The 23425-nt window shown below is 40.3% G+C and overlaps 1 pseudogene; it reads right to left on the reverse strand.

The window, feature by feature from the left end:
• Nucleotides 1-555: 555 nt before the first annotated feature.
• LOC114470139 (ral guanine nucleotide dissociation stimulator-like) lies at nucleotides 556-22895 on the reverse strand (annotated as a pseudogene).
• Nucleotides 22896-23425: the final 530 nt, after the last annotated feature.

Raw genomic sequence — 23425 nt, forward strand, 5'->3', positions numbered from 1 at the left:
CAGCCCTGGAGTCACTATTGTTAAAGTACCTCACAGTAAGCACAGATGTAGAGTCTATAGGTGGTCACTGCATGCCAGGGGGTCCTTTATGATGACTCAGCACATTGTAAATCCTCTACGGTTCACGTATTAAAAAAAGTGAAGTACAAAGATCCCAGTGAGCTGAAGGACGCGCTCAGATAGAAACGGGTGTAAACAAAATGGTTCGGTCCAGAAAGGCAAGGGTTTTGTTTCCATGGCAACACAACCAGACAGTGTTCCTGCTCTAACTACAGGGGGCGCCACCGCTGCACCAATTAGAATCCCTTTAATGTGTCTTTACCGTTTCTAATCCAGGACCCCCAGGACCCCCCAGGGTTCTAGATAGTGTTCCCGTGGTTCCTGCAGACAGCCTGTGAGCTCTTTTCTTCTTCTTCTTCTTCTTCTTCTTCTTCTTCTTCTTCTTCTTCTTCTTCTTCTTCTTCTTCTTCTCTCTTCTTCTTCTTCTTCTTCTTCTTCTTCTTCTCTACATCTGCTCACAGAAAACTCAGAAATTTCAGTACATCCAAGACAAGACCAGTTGCCTCTGAGGAAGACAGTCAGTCTTAAAAGATCCCTTTAGCTATCTTCAGGCCCTTCTGTTTCATGCGTGGTAGAGTGGAACTGGCCACGTTCTTGGCCCTCACTGAGCGCACGGAGCCCCGCCTCTTTAGCACAAAGTCATAGTTGGCAGTGGAGTTCATGGCGTAGAAAACGTTAGCGTTGTCTGGGATACGAAGCTCTGCAGGAAACAAAACACACAGTTTGTGTTTAGACACTTTTCAAATATCAACACTAAACTAAACTATGGTGTTTGAACCAATGAAAGGACACTATCTGGTTCATTATTGAGTGCCTACTGTAATGTTTCTCTCACATGATGTTATGATCATATGATATGACATCAGCCTATTGCCTAAGTTCACATTGTGTACTTTAAGCATTTTTTCTTTATATTTCTCTGTAGTTTATTGTTTAAAGAGCGTACTTATGTCTATGGGCATGTTACTAAATGTATAGCATTTATATTGTGTTAAGTCTGCAGTCTGTTTGGACACGCCCAACATACGTGTTTGTATGTATATGTGGTGATGTAGGAGGAGTTAAAGTGTTTGTTGAGATAAGCCTGTTTACTCAGACTCTGCTGCTGACTCTCATGTAGAGATGACCTCCAGAGTTCGTCGGCAGAGCCTGGTCCACATGTTCATGAAAAGTGAGGGAAAGGTCAGAGGGTCGTATCAACATTCCATCCTTGGAGAGAGGAAAACAGACCACGGGCTGTTCATTCGGGGGGTGTGAGAATAGAGACGGGTTAGCCATAACATGACTGTCAGCCCTACTGTTCTGTTCCTGGTCAGGCTTCCAATAGTGCTGCTAACGTAATCCAATTTTGCGATAGATCAGGAAAATGCCAGATCCAATCAGCAGAAGACCCGATATCATAAATTCCAATCTGATGGTGGACGTCTTCCACGTCCTCAGGACTTGCGAACTCTTCCATTCCTCGTCCTTCTCGTAGAGAGATTTGACCAAAAGCGAAAAAAGACCAGATAATCAATTCCATGATTAGATTCAGGATCAGGACGAACAAGACAAAAGAGCAGCAAGCAGGAAAAAGAGCGTCCTTCTCCTCTGAGAACAAGCAGGAAGCAGCACATATTGATGACGCCATGTATAGTTACGGTTTCTTCAAAATAAAACGCCATGTCGTGTTTTACGTCCTGAGGCTGTTGAGATTACTTTTATTTTGAAGCCTGAGGTTGTTTCATCTGACAGAGGATTTGCTGAGTCATGAATCCGTTTGGTCTCTATGAATCATGTTTTTGCTGAATTGCCCAGATTTCCTGTATTTCAGATATTTCTCTCACCTTTGTCCTCAGAGATCTTCTGCACCAGCTCGTATTCCTCCGTCTTCTCTCGCTCCAGGTTGTGTTTGATCATCGCTTTCCTGATCACTGCGGGGGTTTTATCCTGACTGGTCACCTGAGTCACAACATTATAACTTAACGTCATATTCAAGGACAGATTTTCTCTACAATCATTTCTCTGACGTCTCATAACAACAATAGCACCATGCAGAACCACATGTTGGTGGTAAAACAATGATTAAAAGCATTTTAATGACAAAAAAGTACAGAAATAATGAACAATATTCACTACATTCACAAATTAAATAGTGCTGTTATTGTATTTGTGAAAACTGTAATTAGATTTTAATGAGCTGTTTTTATGATTTTAAAATGACTTTAAAATGTTTTTAAATCTTTACATGAATCACTTTGAATGCCTTGTTACTGAAATATTCTACATAATTAGTGATGATGCAGGAGGCATTTCAACATTTCAACAAATCATTTCTGGACTTTTCTATGAATTAGTTTTTTTTCTTTTCCACTTTTTAAACTATTTAACTTTTTAAATTTTCTATTTCCCATCAACATTTTAAACCTTTAACTCTGAACTCCAGCTGTTCGGTCATTTTTCAACTCATTTCAACCTTTTTCATACTTAATACAAATGTTCAGGTATTGCTAGGTTAATGCTTAGCTAGTGCTAAGCTATTATAAATGCTAGGCTAATGCCAATGCTAATGCTAGGCTAACGCTAATGCTAGACTAATGCTAAGAAAATGCTAACACTAGGCTAATGCTAATGTTATATTCTAACGCAAGGCTAATGTAAACGTTAGGCTAATGCTAAGCTAATGCAAATGCTAGGTTATTGGTAATGCCAGGCTAATGTTATTGCTATGCTAATGCTACTGCTAGGTTAATGCTAACATTAAGCCAATGCTAATGTTAATGCTAATGCAAGGTTAATGTTAATGCTAGGCTAATGATAACATTATTGCTAATGCTAGACTAATGCTAACGTTAGGCTAATGCAAATGCTAGGTTAATGCTAACCCTAACCCTAAAGCTATTGCTAGGCTAATGCCAGATTAATGCTAAAGCTATGCTAATGTTAAGTTAATGCTACCCTAGGCTAATGTTCACGCTAGGCTAATACAGTGCGACGCGGGCCAGCACCTGAATATCCTCATTTGCAATTTCTTCAAGAAATGCAAATATTCAAGTGTTTTCTTTCTTTGTTGGGCCAATATAAAAATGTTATTCAGAATAATAATAACAATACATTAATTATTATTAAGTGCTTTATCATAGAAACTCAAAGCGCTTTACAGAATTAAGGCATTATTCTTTCACTCCACACTTAGTGGTGGTAAGCTACTATTGTAGCCACAGGGGCAGACTGATGGAAGCGAGGCTGCCATAGCGCGCCATCGGCCCCTCCCACCACCACCAACACTCACTCACACCATCTTCACAGATCTAACCAGATCAGCCAATCACAGGCTGGGATGGTCACATGATAATAATCCCCAGTTTCTGGGGGTCCACCCACCACTGCGGGTCTGAATGTTGTTCCTTACTAACACATTAGTGAAATGATAAACTTCCTTCCATTAAATGTTTTCATATTTTTAGTTCCTTTCACATTGAACGTGTAACTCTTACCAGAATACTTTTATACATGTTTCCATTCTCCACATCCAGACTGACTCTGATGATGCAGCAGTCGTCCACCTGCTGGTTGTACAGAGGCAGAGACAGGGTGGAGTAGTTGGACACCCACCGACACTGAGCGTTTGTGGTAGCGTGAGGCTGACAGGGGGGTGGAGGAGGACACGGAGGAAGAGGAGGTGCTGGAAGAACCAGAGGCTGAACCAGAGCTGGAGCCAGAGCTGGAGCCCATCCCAGATGTTTCCAGAGAGGACAGAGACGTGCACTCCCAGAACTGATGGAAGAGGAAGGAGAGTTTTACATGGTTTATACAGGAACATAAACAGTGTGTTTTATTACATCAATCTAGATTTCAATTTGTGTAGCACTCCCTGAGTCCTATTATTTAACTGTTAATTGTGGTGTTTATTGCAACTCATTATGCACATCTGTATTAAAATAAAAAAAGTATTACTGTAGAGGTGGTATCTGCAGCTGGAGCTTCTCTCCCCAACGCAGACACAATGAGTTTCACTGACGGAGTGGACGTCTGCAGGACGACAGAAACACAAGGATTAACTAAAGTCCTGAAATAATTTCTCATAATTTCCCAAAATTAAATAAAGATTTGTCACAAAATCAATGACAGTTAAAAGAGAAAACCCTGCAGGGACTGCTATCTGTCACTTATAGCTGGGATATTGTTTGTGTCGTATACATACTTATGTATCATTTATACGTCAAAGTGCAACTTTGGGAAATTAACATTCAGGAGTTTTGAATAAGGAGCTCCAGCTCACGCTAACCCTACATCCATGAAAGCTTTGGTTGAACCTGACCAGATTAAACAGAGGTCTAGCATTACTGTGGGGGTCCGTGCACTAAAAATAAATAATAAATATTCCAATAAAGTACATCCATGTACCCTTCATTCTTTGGTTATTCTGTTTTAAAACCAAAGCAAAATAACCAATAAACAAAGTGGTTATTTTGTTTCACTGACTTAAAGCCAAAACAGAAAACCAAAAAATCTAAAACCAGACAAGCAGCGTTTTTCAGTTTGTGATATCTGAATATTTATTATGAACGAGAGCTTCATGTTTTAATCTCACTGCACAGAGGGACCCACAGATGGGGGAGGACGTTTATTCTGCTGTGTTTAATAAAATGATATTGTATCATGTTGTCCACCTCACACCGATAAAGTCTGAATCTGTGAATATCTGCCAACTTTACCCAACAGTTACCGTCCAAATAGTATCCAGATAATCTGGTGACTGACTATCGACTAGGGATGTAACGATTCACTCAACTCCTGATATGATTCGATTCACGATACTGGTTTCACGATACGATTCTCTCACGATTTATTTTACAAAATGGGACTGTAGACAAATAATGATTGAAAAATATTTCTTTATTTTTTTTGGGAAAAAAACTAGAAAAAACTGTATTATTTTCCTTTTATTTATCATTGTCAAATAATTCCTTGATAAACTATTCAGAACAATGCAAATAAACTAAAAATAAATCTTGAATGAAATAAATCAAGGAATAATACAAATGAAGAAGAAGCTTATTAATTTAAATTCTAGTTCTATAGTAAACAATACAAAACTACATAATAGTTATTTTTCTTTTTAAAAGTCCAACTGAAAATGTATTTTGTGACTTAACAATTGGACTTTAAAAAAAATAAAAACAGTCATTGCACTGTATTTACGTCAGCTATTTGTTTGGACCAGCAGAGGGTGCTGGTAACCCAGTGGTCGGTTGGCATGCAGATATTCTGTGCAGTGAAGAAGAGATGCTATGCTAGCAGACAGAGCTAATAGAAAAACATGACTTTTACAGATATTCACGTAATATTACAGATATTCTTTTGGTGCTAAAGGGGGAAGGACTAATTTATGAACATGTTTAAGAGTAGAAGGCGGCCAGAAAGAAAGTAGTAGCAGATTCCGCCCCGCCGCCTCAGTATTTGGACAAGAGAAGGATAAATATATAGCACCCTCTGCTGTTTAAAAAAAGTACTGCGATTCAATTTTCAGAAAATCGATACCTATGAATCGATTTTTAACTGCCTTACGATTAATCGTTACGTCCCTACCATCGACTATGAAGAACAATAGATGTTAGAACTTCTAACATTTGACACTTTTGCAAAAACAAGCTTTTTTGAGGGCAGTAAAATATATATTTTGCTCACGTTATAATATCACTAGCAACTAACAGCAGCAGTCAACAGACACGGAAGTTGATCACAAGAAACGAGGAGCACCAGTAGGCAAGGCAAGGCAAATTTATTTGTGTAGCGCATTTCATACACAAGGCAACTCAATGTGCTTTACATGATAAAACATTCAATTGTTAAAATCAATACGAACAATTAAAAATCACCAGTAAAAAAAAATTAAAATCAATTAAAATCATCAACAACACATGACATCATCAACATGACCATAAATCTCTCTCTCAATCATATGCAGTAGAGAAAAAAGTTCCTTTAACTTTGATTTAAAAATGTTCACATGTGATGCTGACTTCAGCTCTGCTGCAGTTTGTTCCACTTCTTTGCAGCATAACAACTAAAAGCAGCATCACCATGTTTACTGTGAGCTCTGGGCTCCACTATCTGACCTGTGTCCATAGATCTGAGAGACCTGCTGGGTTCATACCTGACAAACATGTCACATAAGTATTCTGGACCAAACCCATTCACAGATTTATAACCAGCAGCAGAACTTTACAGTCTCCTCTGAGGCTGACTGGGAGCCAGTGTAAAGACTTTAAAACTGGAGTAGATTCATTACACCACCTCTGGTTCCTTTGATCACATATCATGTGCACGTTTTATGTAACATCCATTTTTTGTTTTGATTTATTAATCAGGTGGCCAAAATCCTGTGAGAAAAAGGAGTGGAAGACAATTGATACAGACATCAGAAAAATCCTAGAACAACTGAGGGGAACTGCAGTGAAGAAGCTGGAGAGAATGGGAGACATGATTTACAACTATGGGGCGGAGCGATTTGGAACAGCAGAAAAGAGGAAGAAAACATCACCCACTCCGATGAAGTCCAGGAGACAATGGGAGATTGAACGACTAATCAAGGAAAGAAGACAGCTGAAGAAACGATAGAGGAAAGCTCCAGAGGAGGAGAAGGAGGGTATAAACCTGCTCCAATATCAACAATAGTCTGTCATTTCTGAGGAGAGCTGAGAATCTGAGAAAGAGGTGTAAAATAAAGGAGAAAACCAGATCAAACGTCTTCAGAGACCCCTTCAAGTTTGCAAAAAGACTTTTCACAAAAGACAAAAGTGGCAAACTCCAAACATCAAAGAAACAGAACCACAATGACAGACAGCTCTTCCACCCAAAATGCCCCCGATACAGAACATCAACTGGACATCAGCCCCCCTAAGTGGAGTGAAGTGGAGAGAATTGTACATCGGGCAAGAGCTCCATCGGCCCCTGGACCCAATGGAGTCCCATACCAGAAGAACACAGCAGCGGTATTGCATTTTCTGTGGAGGCTGATGAAGTTGGTGTGGCAGAAACAAGCAATTCCAACTACTTGGTGAAGGGCAGGAGGCATCCTAAGGAAAAGGATGCTGTGGACATCAGCCAGTTTCACCAAATCAGCCTCCTGAATGTTGAAGGCAAAATCTTCTTCAGTGTAGTGGCTCACAGGCTGGCAGTCTACCTGGAAAAGAACCACTATATTTATACCACGGTGCAGAAAGCAGGGATTCCAGGCTTCTCTGGTTGCTTGTAGCACAAAAACATTATATGGAATCAACTCCAAACCGAAAAAAGGATGGAAGAGATCTCCATGTTGTGTTTTTTAGTCCTCACAAATGCCTTTGGGTCAGTGCCTCACAAACTCTTCTGGACGGCATTCGACTATTTGAGCATCCCAGAAGCAACCACCCGCCTCCTCAAATTCTATTTCTGTGACCTACAACTATGCCTGACAACTGATGAGTGTACCACAACATGGCAATGACTAGAGACAGGAATTATGGCAGGATGCACCATCTCACCTCTAGCTTTCATAATGGCTATGGAAATCATCATCTGAGCCTCTCAATGGGTAGTAGGAGGACAGGAGGAGCTCAAAGCTGGTCTTCACCTCCCTCCCAACAGAGCTTATTGCATATGGATGATATGACCATCCTCACAACAACTAAGGTGTGTGCTTGACGGCCACTGAACAAGCTGCAGGAGAACATACAGTGGGCACGGATGGGAATAAAGCCAAGTAAGTCCAGGAGCATTTCACTCATCAAGGGTAAGCTTGGTTCTATGTAGACGAAGAGTCTAGACCAACAGTGTCAGAGCAGCCAGTCAAGAGTCTTGGATGCTGGTATTATTCCACCCTCAATGACACAGAACAAGTGGACCAGCTTAGGCAGGACACCAGAACTGGCCTTGAGAATATCAATAAGACCATGTTCCCTGGCTCGCTGAAGCTGTGGTGCCTTCAGTTTGGGCTACTGCCTAGGCTGACGTGGCCCCTCACCATATACTAGGTCCCAATCTCCAAAGTAGAAAAACTGGAGGTTGAGCTCTAACATCAGAAAGTGGCTAGGACTCCCCAGATGCTTCAGTAACATCGGGCTGTATGGAAAAGGCATTTTAGATCTTCCTGTTTCCGGCCTCGCAGACACCCCAAAAGTAAAGTTGGAAATGACACTAACAGAGTCTCGTGACCCATGCGTTTCCCAAACAGCACCTACTTAGGTGACAGGAAGGAAGTGGACCCCAGCTGTGGCTACTCAGCAAGCTCAGTCAGACCTCAGGCAAAGAGACATTGTTGGCCTTGTGCAACTAGGAAGAGGAGAGAGCAGACCACGGTGGCATAGTGAAACTTCAGCTAAGCCTCCACGGCTGGTCGTCGAGGAGGCGCGTCAGCACGAGGAGGCAATGATGTGTGCAAAGGCTGTCTCACAAGCCAGGCAAGGACAGTGGTTGACTTGGGAGGGAGTTGAGAAGAGAGAGTTTTCTTGGAGGGAGCTGATGGCATAGAAGCATTTCACATCAGCTTTGTCTTACACGCCACATATGTCGTCCTTCCTTCCCCCTCTAACCTCAACCAATGGTACGGAGAAGACCCCACATGCCCCCTCTGTACATTTCCAGCAAACCTCAAACACATCCTGACTAGCTGCAAGATGAGCCTATCACAAGGCCGTTTACACCTGGTGGTACAAACATGTCCTGAAGTGCCTAGCAGCTACTCTGGAGTCCAGACGGTGAAAATCAATGCCCTGCCTCTTCCACCAGTCTATCCTTCACCAACAAGGGAGTTCATCCGAGAAGGTATGAAGCCACCCAAAGTCCATCCAACTTCGGACACGGGCAAGCTCGGAGGAGCTCGTGACTGGAAGTTGGCGGCAGATTTAAACCAGAGGCTATGCTTCCCCACTGAGATCACCACAACAAACCTCAGACCAGTACCTTGTGCTCTGGTCCTACTCACTCATACATCATAGAGCTTACCGTTGCCTGGGAGGCTGCTGTAGAGAAGGCCTTCAAATGCAAGAGCCTTAAGTATACTGAGTTAGCAGCTGATGCTAAACAACAAGGTTGGAAAGCCAAGGTTTGCCCTGTGAAGGTCGGCTGCAGGGGCTTTGTGGGTTAAACAACCATCAGGCTGCTTAAGGACTTGGGAGTTCGAGGCCAAACCATCAAAGCCCTCTCAGGGGCAGCAGAAATAGCAAGTCAGTGCTATAAATGAAAAGGCAAGACACCACCTGGGCCCATAATAGTATATAAGGGTTAAAAGTAGGGTGGCACAACTGGGACCACAGGTGCTGCCGATGAGCCCTCTGGAGGTGTTGTGGGCCTATCATTGAAACACCAGTGAAGGAGGGTGCCCACCTGATGACCCAAATGACACCTACAACCCACAATCACTGCACTGTGACCACTTAGGCCTCAGGTATTATGGGATTGTTTCATCTCGTTCTAAAACTGTATTAATAATGTTTCTATTCACCAGATCATCAGTAATGTGACTTATGTTTCCCACCTTTCTGTCGTGGCCCTCTGGTGAGTCGGACATAAAGCTGGGGTTCACATCCTCCAGGTCGGACCCACTAGAGCTGACTGAGGTGACGCTGAGAGCATCTCCACTGTCCCCGCCCCCTCCTTGGTAGGGTCTGTAGTGGGAGTGGTCAAAGGACTTGGAATGGGAGCTGGTTCCACTGCTACAGCCAGCCTCTGTTAACTGTCGACTACACAACAATAGAACAAGAGTTTTAATATGTTTACAGCATTACAGAGGGCAGCAAAGAGCAGTGGTTCTCAAACGGGGGTACTTGTACCCCTAGGGGTACGCAATGGCACTACAGGGGGTACGTGAGAGAGAGAGAAAGTGGAAAATTAAAAAATGAAAGCATTAAAAATATGGGGTTTTATCATGTTTATTTTTAATTAGAAATGATAATCACACTGAATATTAGCAGCACAAAATGACAACAGACATAAGATCACTAGAAAATACACAAATAAAAATAACAGAGAAACACACACACACACACACTCACACACACACACACACACACACACACACGCACGCACACGCACACACACACACACACACACACCACACACACACACACACACACACACACACACACACACACAGAGAGAATAATTTAAATAATACCAATAACACACAAAAATGACAACAAAAACATACAAAATAAGAAAAATATAGTGACAAACAATAACAAAGCACACATAATGATGATAGAAATTATGTTTATTAGAACATGAACTGAAAACACAAAGGTCAGTGATGTTCCACATCAGGAGGGAGATGACTGAACATGATAAAAAATCTATTCAGGATGAACTAAATACTGTTTATTCACTGATTTACAAAGTTAGCTTCTTTAAAATGTGTGTTATCACTCATTCATTCATCATTATGATCTATTGATGTTTTTCAATAATATTCTAAGCAAAACGCTGTAGTCGAACAAAGGAGAGACTGGAAATCAGAGAAAGGGAGACTTGGGCCAAAAAAGTTAGAGAACCACTGGTATAGATGATAAAATGTTCTTTTATGTTTTACTTACTCGCTCCAGCGTTTCATGATGCCTCCGTTCTTCTTGGCTCTCAGCGTGTTACTGGCCGACTCAGACAGAGGCTCAATCTCACAGGATAAATTATAACTACAAGAGATTATAAAACATCACTGATCACATTATTGTGTTACTTTCACTGACAATACTCAGACATTACATAATAATACATTTTGTTTAAAAAAGACCCAGAAAAACTTTATTGATCAACCATTTTACACTGTGATGCACTTTAAGATGTTTATGTTCTTATAGGCGCTTCACTAGTGCTGGTCAGAATACTAGCACTAAACTACTAAATCATGATTTCACTAAATCTAAAAATGCAGTTTGGCAACCAACAAAATATTGCAAACACATATATGTACATACTGTATAGCATGCTTGTAGTTTAAACAGTTATCTTGTACGTATTACAAACCAGCACTAATGTCTTTTTATAAGTATATAATATAGTACTCAGGGTTCTCACCAGAATGTTTCACAGCACAGGGGGATTGTGTAGAGTGAGCGAGCGCCACCGGTGCAGAAAATGTTGAAATGTAAACGGTCACATTTAGTGATGTAAAGATAAAGACGTTTTTTTTTTGTTCCAGCCTTACATTAAATCTAAAAGTTATATGTTGAATTGGTGATGACAAATGTAGTTATAGAGTTACTTATGCTTGGTATATACATATATATTTACACATATATATATATACACATATATATTTACACATATATATATATATATATATATAGGTACTCCACTAATAAACACTCACACACACTGTAGAGACAACACATAACAATTGATTCAAACACTGATTCTGATTAGTAAAGAGAGAACACGGCCTGAACGTGCCTGACCAGAATAAAGACGAAGTCTCTTTAAGCCTGAACACGTTTCAACCACATGGTATTCACATGTGTGCATGTAGACTGATCTATTGACTTATAAACATGACAAGCAGCTCCACGCTACGTCTGGTTGAAGAACACTGTTTATATTGGACGGTGATTACGGTTACTAAGCGTTGGATCACACAGTCAGCATTGGGGACAGTTATGTGACGGCAGGGGTCCTCGGGTAAAGACTGGAGCATCCGAGCAGATCGCCTGTATTAAATAGATGGTGCAGCTGATGTATGTGTTCCTGGGTTATTCAGATTAAAAAGAGTAAAAAAAAACAGGAACACCTGGAAGTCTCTTTGTGTTTAAGTGTGCAACAATTATTACCATGGTAACAATTAGAAATGGAAAAATACTACAGAAAATCCCCCCTACACTGCTGAAACCGAAGCATAGGAGGCGACATTGGTGTGTGTGTGTGTGTGTGTGTAATCCTGACCTCTCTGCCTCGCTAAGTTTCTCCACCCCTGAGAACCACTCTCTGAAGTGGTTGTCCTGAGTGAAGCTGTAGTTGTTGGAGGCCAACTGGAGCAGCTTGATCTGAGCGATCACCTCAAACTCCTGAAAACAGGAAGTAGATACAGACACAGGTCAGTGATGTCAGTTACACCTTTTACACTTACAATTCTTAAAACAAATGTAAAGTAACCTTTCGTCTTTTCTCAAAGTTGATCAGGCCCCCCTACGGAGAGACCACCAACATGATTAATTAATAGTATTAATATCAGAAAGCAGACCCTCATCAGTGAAAGTCATCCTCCAAACAGAGCCTTCAGATCACTGACCTCAGTGTAGTCTTTCATGGCCGTGTCCATCATCACCAGATCAGTGAGAAATGTCCCCAGGTATGGAATAGTGCCCTGCATCACACCCTGAACACACCCCAAAATACTGATTTAGGTCCAGAACACAACAACATACTGTACATATAGACACTTGTTTTCCACCTCAACTATCAAATACAACATGTTTTATTTCATGAATATAGTTGACTTGGTAAAGCTAGAGAGTTGAACATGATTCTAATCTCAAATCAATGGAAAATGAAGCAGGAAGTGAATAAAAGCTCAGGACCAGAGCGGAGGAAACACACACATACTCTGCAATACACTGACAAAATGACATAAATAGATCTATTAAAAACTAAGTGTAAGGTCTCACCAGGTCCCTCTGCTGCTGGTGTCTCCTCTGGGCTCGTTTAGGATTGATTTCCAAAGTTGCAAACTTAGAAGTTCCCTCCTACACACAAATTAAATCACACACACACTTTCATTAAATCACACCCCAGAAAATATAGGCTTCGTTATCTTTGAAATATAGAATGTGTCACATTCAGAAGGCAAAGTTTCTATTGTACGTAGCATTACATTGTGAGTTAATCCATGTTCTGCTGCCCCGCCTCCATTACAGTGATGTAATAACTCCCTATAACACCAGGGGAGGCTCAGTACAGGCAGAGTTAGGGTCAATTATAATTGTAATCGTGTAATTAATAATTAATCACAATTACGGTGTAATTATAATTGGCATTGTACTTGAAAAAATGTGTTGCTATCGTAATTGTGATTGACAGTGTTGGTAACGTTACTTTAAAAAAGTAATTAGTTATAATTTATCACTACTTGTCAAAAAAGTAACTGAGTTAATAACTGAATTATTCTAAAATAAAAGTAACTCATTACCAAGGAAAGTAAATATTTGCGTTACTGTTAAAAAAAAAAGTTGCTTTATGTCAAATAATTCATATTTTTTAGATGTGTCATTGTGAGGTGTTTCATTAAATTATAGTTGTTTACAACAGATGTGGACAAAGTCTTCACTCCTGGATATAATGAACACTTCACATGTACGTTCTTGTTTTTATCATAATTAATATAAAGTAGTGTTTATATCGTCACCTTAAAAATAACAACTTTTCATCAGATTGTTCCACGCTCACCATCTCTGCTGAGTCATCACATCTGTAGTGTGTGTGTGTGTGTGTGTGTGTGCGTGCGTGCGTGCGTGTGTGTGTGTGTGTGTGCGTGTGTGTGTGTTGTCACATGAGTAAAAACACTGGCTCTGATTGGCTACCATTAAACATGACTCCTCCTTAACCAATCATAATCTCTTACCTTGTTTCTAACCCACCTCCTCACTACAGCTGAGTATGAATCCAGGGATGTTTTCATATAAGTTTATTCAATCAATACATGTAACGCACCACATTTAACGTTCAGTAACGATAACGGCGTTGTAACGGCATAAAAAGTAATTAGTTAGATTACCTCATTACTGAAAAACAAACGTTTGTTCCAACCAGGCCAAGAAGGACTGGTTGGAAGTTAACACTTACTCAAGCATCACAATGGCCCCCCATGGCCCCCCATGGCCCCCCTATGGTTTCACACATGCCAACCTGGCCCGACCATTGTTCTACTGGCATCCTTGTTTGCTCTACGTCCTAAAGGTGGTTAATCCCACCATGTTAATCAGGGTTAGCTGTTGCATTCTATAGGTGTGCATTCCTCGGTTGCTATGGTGAATAATATCATGTGAATCATCACACCAAAATGTTTTTGGAAAATGCAGCAAATAATAACACACACACACACACACACACACTATAGTCCAGAATATGGATCACATTATGTCTGTGTATTTATTAATCCACTAATAATAAACTCTAGTTTTAAAGCAGACATCTGAAAAGGCAGCAGCATCTATACACAGTTATCTATCAGCTGTTTGCTGTGACTGCAGCTGATTAGACGGAACTGGAAGCGGGGGAGGGGCAGACGATGACATAGTGACATGATATTATTCTTGAAAAAGTAGATTTTACATAATACCCCCCTTTAAGTATCAGTTTAATCAAATAGTTGTTAAAAAAAGCCCAGTTTATCAAACTATCAGTGCTGTGTTCAACCATATTATAAATGCTCCTTTAGTTGCTGACTCACAGTTAAAGAAATACCAAAAACACAGATTTATAATGTCAGGCATGACTTGCATACACCAATAGTTTATAAAAAGCATAGTTGAGCATTAAAATAAGAAGTATATCTCACCTTTACCAGCAGCTCTCTGCTCAGGGAATAGTTGTTGTCATCAGAGAAGATCTCAGAAAGCTCACGGAATGTACGGAAACTTTCTCTGTGGGAAGAAGTTTAGGATGTTTGATAAAGAATACATAAATATAAGTGATTGAGTCTTATTACCGTGTCACTTCCTCCCAGGTCCTCTTCAGGCGATGGATGGCGTTACACTGCAGAGCAGAAAGTATCGCTCGCAACGATGAGAAGTTCTTTAGGATCCGACATTCCTGAAAGTCAGAATCACACTTTAGCGCACTAGCTAATGACTTTTCATTTCTTTAAACGCGAGGCGGAGCAAACTGACCCGAGCCACATCGATCCACCTCTCCAGGAGCCGAGCTCTCTGATTGGCCTTCAGCGCTGGGTTGCTCAGACACGTTGTAATGACACAGTTGGTCACTGAGTTAAACTGAGCCACAGTGGCTCTGATGGTGGGGGCCAGATGCTCTTTACCCTTCTTATCACGCTGAGACCAAATACCACCCAAGCAGTGATAAGGCACCACCTTTTTAAACAGGTCCTGAGGAATAGATTAGTAATAATATTAATATTAATAATGAGGTCAATGCTCATCATTCCATGTCTTTTAGTTTTCATAACAGTCAGAAAAGCAAACAATTTGATTTTTATTTATTTAATTCAAACAAACGAACACAAAAATAGATTAAAAAATAAATCTAACAGAAAACTTGACCTGATAACCTGATAATACTGATTTTTTTTACGTTATGTCTGTTCACTGAGTAATCATCGATAACCACATAGATTACTCCTAAATGTTTCTCATTTTTTTGTCTATATTAAACTTTGTAACAACTTTAGAAAAAAAAACTTTAAAAATGAATTCTGAATGATTTTATTCTTCTTAAAGTGGGTAAAAAAAGCTCAAACACTACAAATACCAGGCCTATATATTCATCACAAGTGACCTGCCATGTACTGTACAATACTCCTGTTGTTTCTAAAACTAATGAAGACATTAGGCTGTTTCTAATGAATGGACTGTTAATGCAGTTTACTGATATTATATGATTATATGATTCTCACACACATCCATCATGGTGAGAGAGAAACTAGAACATATGACATACTGCAACCAGAAGTTAGCTAACACACTCAGTGATGCATTCAGGGGCCGTCTCTCTGATTAACAATGTTACCATGGTAACATGCTCACCGCGTCCATGAGCGTGAACTGCTCTCCCCACCATGATGGGGTCAAATGACAGGAAACTGAAGCAGGAAGTTCGTCCTCAAAGCCGCTCTCCTCCTGCGTGGCAAAGGGACAGCCCATGTGTTCACCTGGATACACACACACACACACACACACACACCACATGTACAGTAACAGTACAGTAACAAAACTCATTCAAGTTTCTTACAATACTTCAGTCTTACTCTACTTACATTTCATTGTTAAAAAAAACAAACGTTTACTCCTTTACTTTTATTTTTGCCACCTCGTTACAAATTAAAATATGAACATAATTAATCTGGAATGGGCGTGTCTGAGAGCATGAAAAGAACAACTTCTGGTTTGGAGCGGATTGGAGGTCACGGTAAGAATGGGATGCCCGGGGAAAGCGGAGATCAAGATGCTGATTCAGCAGTTACCGTTACTAGGGCGACCACGTTCAGAGGAAATCGTTACACACGAGGCAGAGAAAAGAGACTAAAGTCCAGGATGGATAAAATGACAGCACATACTGGAAGATCCTCCTCCTTTACTTTTCATACTTAAGTATTTTATTTCATAAGATACTTTTGATACTTAAAGGTACATCGTGGACTTTTTGACCTAAAGAGTTATTTTAAATGATTCCTCAGACCAATATACAGCACTGACAGTATCGACGCTGGGCTTCCCTCTTCAAATACCAACTATGTAAGTTTGGAGGAGACGGACCGTCTTTGGCCAGGTCATGTGACCTTGAGAACGCCTGGAGAACGTATCACTTTAGGAGGGGGGCGGCGGCGACTGCTCCTCCAGCCCATAGACTGTAGCGAGCCCAGGCCCACTTCACACCCCCCGCCCTTAGAGCCAATCCTTTTCCAGAAGTTCCAGGTCAACATACACAATGAAACACAATGGATGACGGCCTTTAAGTACATTTAATGTGAGCCATTTTTAGATTTTTACTCTAGTGATTTTCTAATGGGGGGACTTTCACTTTCACCAAAGTCATGTTCAGTTAATGTATTTGTACTTTTACTTAGTTATTTTTTGTCAGTACTTTATACACTTCTGGTAAAAACACAGTAAAATTAAACTGGATGTTAGGCTGCTGGAATGGGAAAAAACATTTAGAAACAAGTAGAAAATCTGCTTTGGTTATTAGATCAATGGCACATTCACACCAAATGCGTCCAAAGCGTCAACAGCGTCAGGTTTACATTGGCAATATGAGGTGGACATGCTTCTAGGAGCGTCAGAGGTCCCGCTGCGCATCCAACACCTCCTGTGCAGCGCGTTTTGAAGCTTTTGATGCGGTGGACACTGTGCGTTTTGAGATTAAAACTTTTGACGTGCGTCCAACACCTCCAACGCGGCCATGCTGGAGTTGGGATTGTTGAACAATTTGGGACATATCACGGCGTGTTGACGAATCAGGAGTATTCCCCCAGTATTCAGAAAAAAACACTAACACGACAGATGGACAGGGTCTTCTACTGGAATAGAGCGTCTATAGTTGGGGTCCTGGTAGGAGATGTGAGCGCTGATGTGGGTCAGCAGGTCGTCAAACTGGGCACGGGAGAGATGGAAGTAGTGCTGAAAGTGACTCTCGTCCAATCACAGCTCTGGTGAATCCAGAAACGACGCAGAGGCTCAAATAAAGCCAAGTCACTCTCTGGATAACGTAGAGCTGATGAACGGGAGTCAGAGGGGGCGTGTTCAGCAAGGAACTCCAACTTTATTCTCCATCCACCCACACTTCTCTATAACCCTCTGACATCACAGTGAACACGCTGAGTCACACCTAAATACATCTGACCAGAAACACCACCTTCTAAACACAATGTTCCACCACTTCACAGTCACTGGGTGAATTATTAACATAACTGATCACCATAATATCATCCATTGTATGAACACCACCGGCAACAGAGAGGCCCCTCCCCTAAAAGTACTCTCTTCCCAACTTGTTTGGACGTGCGTCCAGAGCATCTTTGACGCTGATGACAAGCGTCTGATTCAATGAGCACAAGCATCCAACTACGGGCGTGAGACACGATTTTGACGCCCCAAACGCATTTGGTGTGAACGTACCATAATTTCCCTCTGTTACATTAGGATATGTAATGTATGCACATAATGAATAATATTTGTTTATGTTGATAGGCTGACATTATTGCTATAGTTAAAAGAACTGTGAATGTGTACAAATGTGCTCATATTTGCTATATATTTCCTTTAATATCTTCTCTATATTTATGATATAGATCTTCCTACCATCAGGGTCAGGCTCACAGTGCAGGCGGCGATGGAAGTGGGCCAGCAGGTTGCGAGCACGACGCTCCAGGTCAGACCCAGGAAAGTGAAGGTGAAGGTAGGACAGGAGCTGGTGCAGACAGTCGTGGTTTGGAGGATTCCAGAAGTCCTCAGAGTACTGATCAAGCCACGCCCCCAGGATGGATGACACAGTGCTGAAATAATAGTGAATAACGTACAAACACATTATTTTCTAATACAAAGAAAACACTTTGAAACACTATATATGAACATTATTAAAAATGAACAAGTAGTAGATATTAAGGATGGGACGATATATTGTGGGACAAGATATATCGCAATATCTACCAGGCTCCTCCTCTTTGGAACCAGCTCCCAGTCTTACTACGGAGGCTGCTACTCTCTCCACCTTTAAGGCTAAACTTAAAACCTACTTATTTGCTGAAGCGTATAACGTATAATAGCGTTAACCTCACCACTAGTGCAGACATGGGCTCATCTTTAAATGATCACATTTACAGACCTTAGAGTCACTGTTAGCTTATCAATAAACAGGTGTTATATTTATAATAAGTGCTGACTAGGCACTGGGAGTGAGGTCTAAGACCAACACATGATGACTTGATAATAATGTATCATGTTTTTCTGCAGTCAGTGTCTTCTCCTCGTTCTTCTCTCTCTGCTCTGTTTCAGGTGAAGCTGATGATGTCACTTCCTGATCTGTGTTCACGGCTCAACTAGTCCTGGAACACTCTGATGTTCTATCTCTCTATCATGTTCTGTTGGTCCTTCTGTCTACTAACCACAACCAGTCCACACAGATGGCTGCCACCTCTGAACCTGGTTCATGTAGATCTTGTTGGGTTTTTTTTTCTTATTATGAATTTATATTTTGATAAGTGCATTGAGAATGACTTCTGTAAATTGCCTATACAAATTAAGTTGAATTGAAATTGAATTGAATATAAAATGTGGTTTCCTATCTTCTTCAGTTAATTTACATTTCAAGTATAATGTTTGTGTAGATATCAAAGTATCCTGTGTCATAGCTACATGTGAGATTTTTTTTCAAATATTCTGTTTACTGATTAATTAAATAGAGATTATTATTATTATTATTATTATTATTAATAATAATAATCTAAGATTATTAGTATGAACATTATTAAACTGTAATAATGCACACACCTATACTACTACATTATCTTATTACGCTCACTCTAAGATTAAGCCTGTGGGTCTGTACTACGAAGCTGGATAAACATATCCCAGAATCTTCCGTTAGCGGGCTAGGCTAACCTAAACATTCACAATCTCAGGCCAGTTGTGCTGTAAAGAGCTGGTTTTTCAACATGTACTGTAGATAGCAAACATAAGTAACGTAAAGTAAAGTAAGTAAAGTAAAGTAAAGCAGGGGTTTGACAGAGAGTTTTAGTTACACACACAGTTCTTTACCTTCCTCAGCTCTGTGCAGTCATCTGGGGAAACTCTGTGTGCTGTGGATCCTGGAACGTTTTGGAGTTTAGCGTACCTGAAAGAAGGAAAAATAGAAGAAAGAAAATGATTGTCCTGTAATGAGGAAACTTCTATTTAAGGATGAAATGAGTGTTAATATAAATACTTCTATCATTTAGAACAGGGTCTTAGTTTCATCCAGGGCCAAATATGGTTCTGGTGTATTTTCTAATGAGTCGAATTGAACAAGAACAGAATTTAACAGCTGTTAGTCAGGGACTGAACCTTTATCTAAAAAAACATATTTCTGATCACCTAATGATGGACACATCATCTATTTCACAGAGGTTTATTGTAGCTTCACTAATGAACTCATTCATTAAAGGGTCCATATTAGTTAAATGAAGTTTTCTGTGTTTTAAACATGATAAGTTCTATTATGGCTTCATAAACATGATCAAAGTGTTTTTAATCATTGATTCCATCAATCAATAGTCAGAGGGTGATTTGTTCCTTTCTTACTACAGGGTGAACACGAACACATCGCTACGATTTAATGACAGGTTTTCACTTTGATGACGAACATGACGCAGCACTGAGCTGGAGAAGCCACGCTCCAGGAAGCACTCTGCCGTGATTGACATGTAAACAGACACGCCCACAAAGGTGATCATGTCAGCGTCCTTCACACAGTGCGACGTATGTATTTTTCTACAGCAGGGGTGGTCAATCCTGGTCCTCTAGAGCCTCTATCCAGCATGTTCTAGATGTTTCCATCTTCCAACACATCTGATGAAATGACCAGGATGGTTATCAGGATTCTGCAGAGCTTGATGAGTTCATCAATTGAATGAGGTGTGTTGGAAGAGGGAACATGTTCTACGGTCTATGTATGTACTGGTGAAGGCCCCGCCCCCATGCTCTGTCATGAGCTCAGCTAGGGAGTGGGTGGGAGGAGGGTGGGCTGTCCTCTGGCCTATGTCACTGTGCGGGGAGGAGGAAGTCAGTGTCCCGTCTATAGACACACCCACTCATGAATATTCATAAGTAGGACATTATTCAGCCTGTTTGTGTAAAGTTGGTCAGAAAGTGACTTTTCAGAGGATAAAACTCTGGGAAAATAAACCTTAAATATGATGTTTTTAGAGTTCTTAGAACAAATGGAGATGATGGTGAAAAATAAATAACATGATGTGACCTTTAATCTGTGTGCAACACAGCAGCTGTTAGCGTTTAAAGGCAGATTTCAAATGACTGTCAAAAATTCAGCTGTTAAAACAAAAAACACAAATTTCATCTAGATTCATGGAGTTGTTGGTTATTTGTGTTTTAACAATGGTTTATTGGCTCCATAAAGTGAAAATGACACTTTTGTATTGAAAAGAGAGAAAAATTTGTTTTGGAGAGAAATTGTGCATCAAAGAATTTGTTATTTGATGTTTGTTATTTGATGTACTGTAGGCTTCATTTTTCTGTATAAATCATAGAGAACAGAACACTGGACCATAGCACAGGTAAACAATGACTTTAAATATCTCATAAAGTAAGTGTACACACAACAAATAATAATTACAACACTGCACTGCTCACCTAGTTTATTTTAAAATACATTCAATATTCAATGCATATTGTTCGGCTCAAGGTCACTTATAAATAAATGGTTTAATTTTAAATCTATTGACTTTCACTTTCCAAAGTGTAAAGAATAAAATAAATGTAATAATGTGTAGTTATTGTTACATCATGATTAACTGGGATATATTTCTCTTTTTTAAACAATCTAACACTACAACAGATTATAACCAGCTTTGATCTGAAAGCTGAAAATAATAAACATTTCCTAAACAAGGGTTTTTCAACCCCTGGGCCGTGGCACACTTCAGTGCTGTGACAGATGGTCTGGTATACTGTGGGAAATTTTTTAGTTTCACCTAATTGGTCTAAAAAACATTATTTAAAACTAATGATTGTGTGTAAATATGTCATAGTGCTGCAGAAAGCCCCTCCCCCCCACAGACAGACAGCTGCTAATAAAACTACCTTAACTTGTGATATTCATAAAAATATGTTCTGTATATACGGCAAAGTTCACGTGTTAACGTTTTCACAATACAGAACAAAATGGAATTATATAAATGTCTTATATATTTCTTTATTATCATTATTATTATATTCTATATATATTTATGAGTATAAGACTGGAAAAAGAATATGAAAAATCATAATATAGTTTTTGTTATTGTTCATTTGATTCCTATTTAAATGTATAATAATGACTGCAGATTGTTAATTACAGTTTTTAGAAAGAATATAGAAAGATCATAAAAACGTTTTCTTTGGTTCCTTTTATTCCTGTTCTACACACTGTGATAATAATGACTGTATATATACAGTCTATTTATAATGACTGTAATAATAAAGCTGCAAAGTCTCACTTTTAACATTTTTGGTTGTTGGTTTTTCCTGAAAGATGAAAATAAAAGGTTTAAAATCACTGTGATGGTGTGGTGGTATTTCTAGTTGGTGGTGTGTATTTCTAGTGTGTGGTGTGTATTTTAGTGTGATGGTGTGTATTTATAGTGTGATGGTGTGTATTTCTAGTGTGATGGTGTGTATTTCTAGTGTGGTGATGGTGTGTATTTACAGTGTGATGGTGTATTTCTAGTGTGTGGTGTGTATTTCTAGTGTGATGGTGTGTATTTAGTGTGTGGTGTGTATTTACAGTATAGTGTGATGGTGTGTATTTCTAGTGTGATGGTGTGTATTCTATGTGTGATGGTGTGTATTTCTAGTGTGATGGTGGTGTTTTCTAGTGAGTGTGGTGTGTATTTCTAGTGTGATGGTGTGTATTTCTAGTGTGATGGTGTGTATTTATAGTGTGATGGTGTGTATTTCTAGTGTGATGGTGTGTATTTCTAGTGTGATGGTGTGTATTTATAGTGTGATGGTGTGTATTTATAGTGTGATGGTGTGTATTTATAGTGTGATGGTGTGTATTTATAGTGTGATGGTGTGTATTTCTAGTGTGATGGTGTGTATTTTCGTGTGCTGGTGTTGTTCTTCTAGTGTGCTGGTGTGTCTTTCTCTGTGGTGCTGGTGTGTCTTTATCGTGCTGAGTGTGTATTTTCTCGTGTGCTGGTGTGTATTTCTGTGTGCGGTGTGTCTTTCCGGTGTGCTGGTGTGGCTTTCTGTGTGTCCTGTTGAGCCGGCGGTCCACCTGCCTGGTGGGTGGTGAGGCGGGTCGAGTGCAGCGGAGATGGTGACGTAGGTGGAGTCTTTACCCCTGAACGCTGACACCATGTACTCCACCAGCCTCTCCAGCGTACCAGCCTTAATAGTTCTTACTTTTACAGGTCTCATAGAGGCTGAGGGCGGAGTCACCTGTCCACACCCAGCCATCGCTGGCCCTTAGTGGACGAATGGTGGAGCTGCATCTTCCTCAGTGTGATGGTGGAAGATAGCATCCTCCTCTGCCTCCTCGCCGATCTCCTGCGTTGAGCTCTGGGAACACGACAACACTTTTATTAACTCATTCACTGCCAATGACGTAAATATACGTCAATTGTGTTTTTTGACGGGGGTTGCTAGGAGACAGTGTGAATATCAGGCTTGTACTATGACGTTGTGACCAACTGGTACATGTAGGTGGCAGCAGAGAGATTAGCCGTGATAGCTGGGGAGGGACAAACCAGGGAAGAGGCAGAAAATGGCGCTACGAGAAAAGACGGTGAAGCTAACAGTAGCTCACACTCTAGCAGAGAACGTGTGGAACTAAGTGGACTATTGAGAGTGTCACAATCGTGAGTTGAGGCGGTGAGACTCAGCATGTCGGGAGGTGGAGGAAGTTGCGTGTGTGCAGTGTGTGTATGTATATATATATATTACTGCTAGTACTGAAACATGTGTAGCTCAGAGCCAGGGTTGGGGCA

This window comes from Gouania willdenowi, chromosome 9, assembly GCF_900634775.1.
Source record: "Gouania willdenowi chromosome 9, fGouWil2.1, whole genome shotgun sequence".
In the NCBI taxonomy this organism is placed as follows: domain Eukaryota; kingdom Metazoa; phylum Chordata; class Actinopteri; order Blenniiformes; family Gobiesocidae; genus Gouania; species Gouania willdenowi.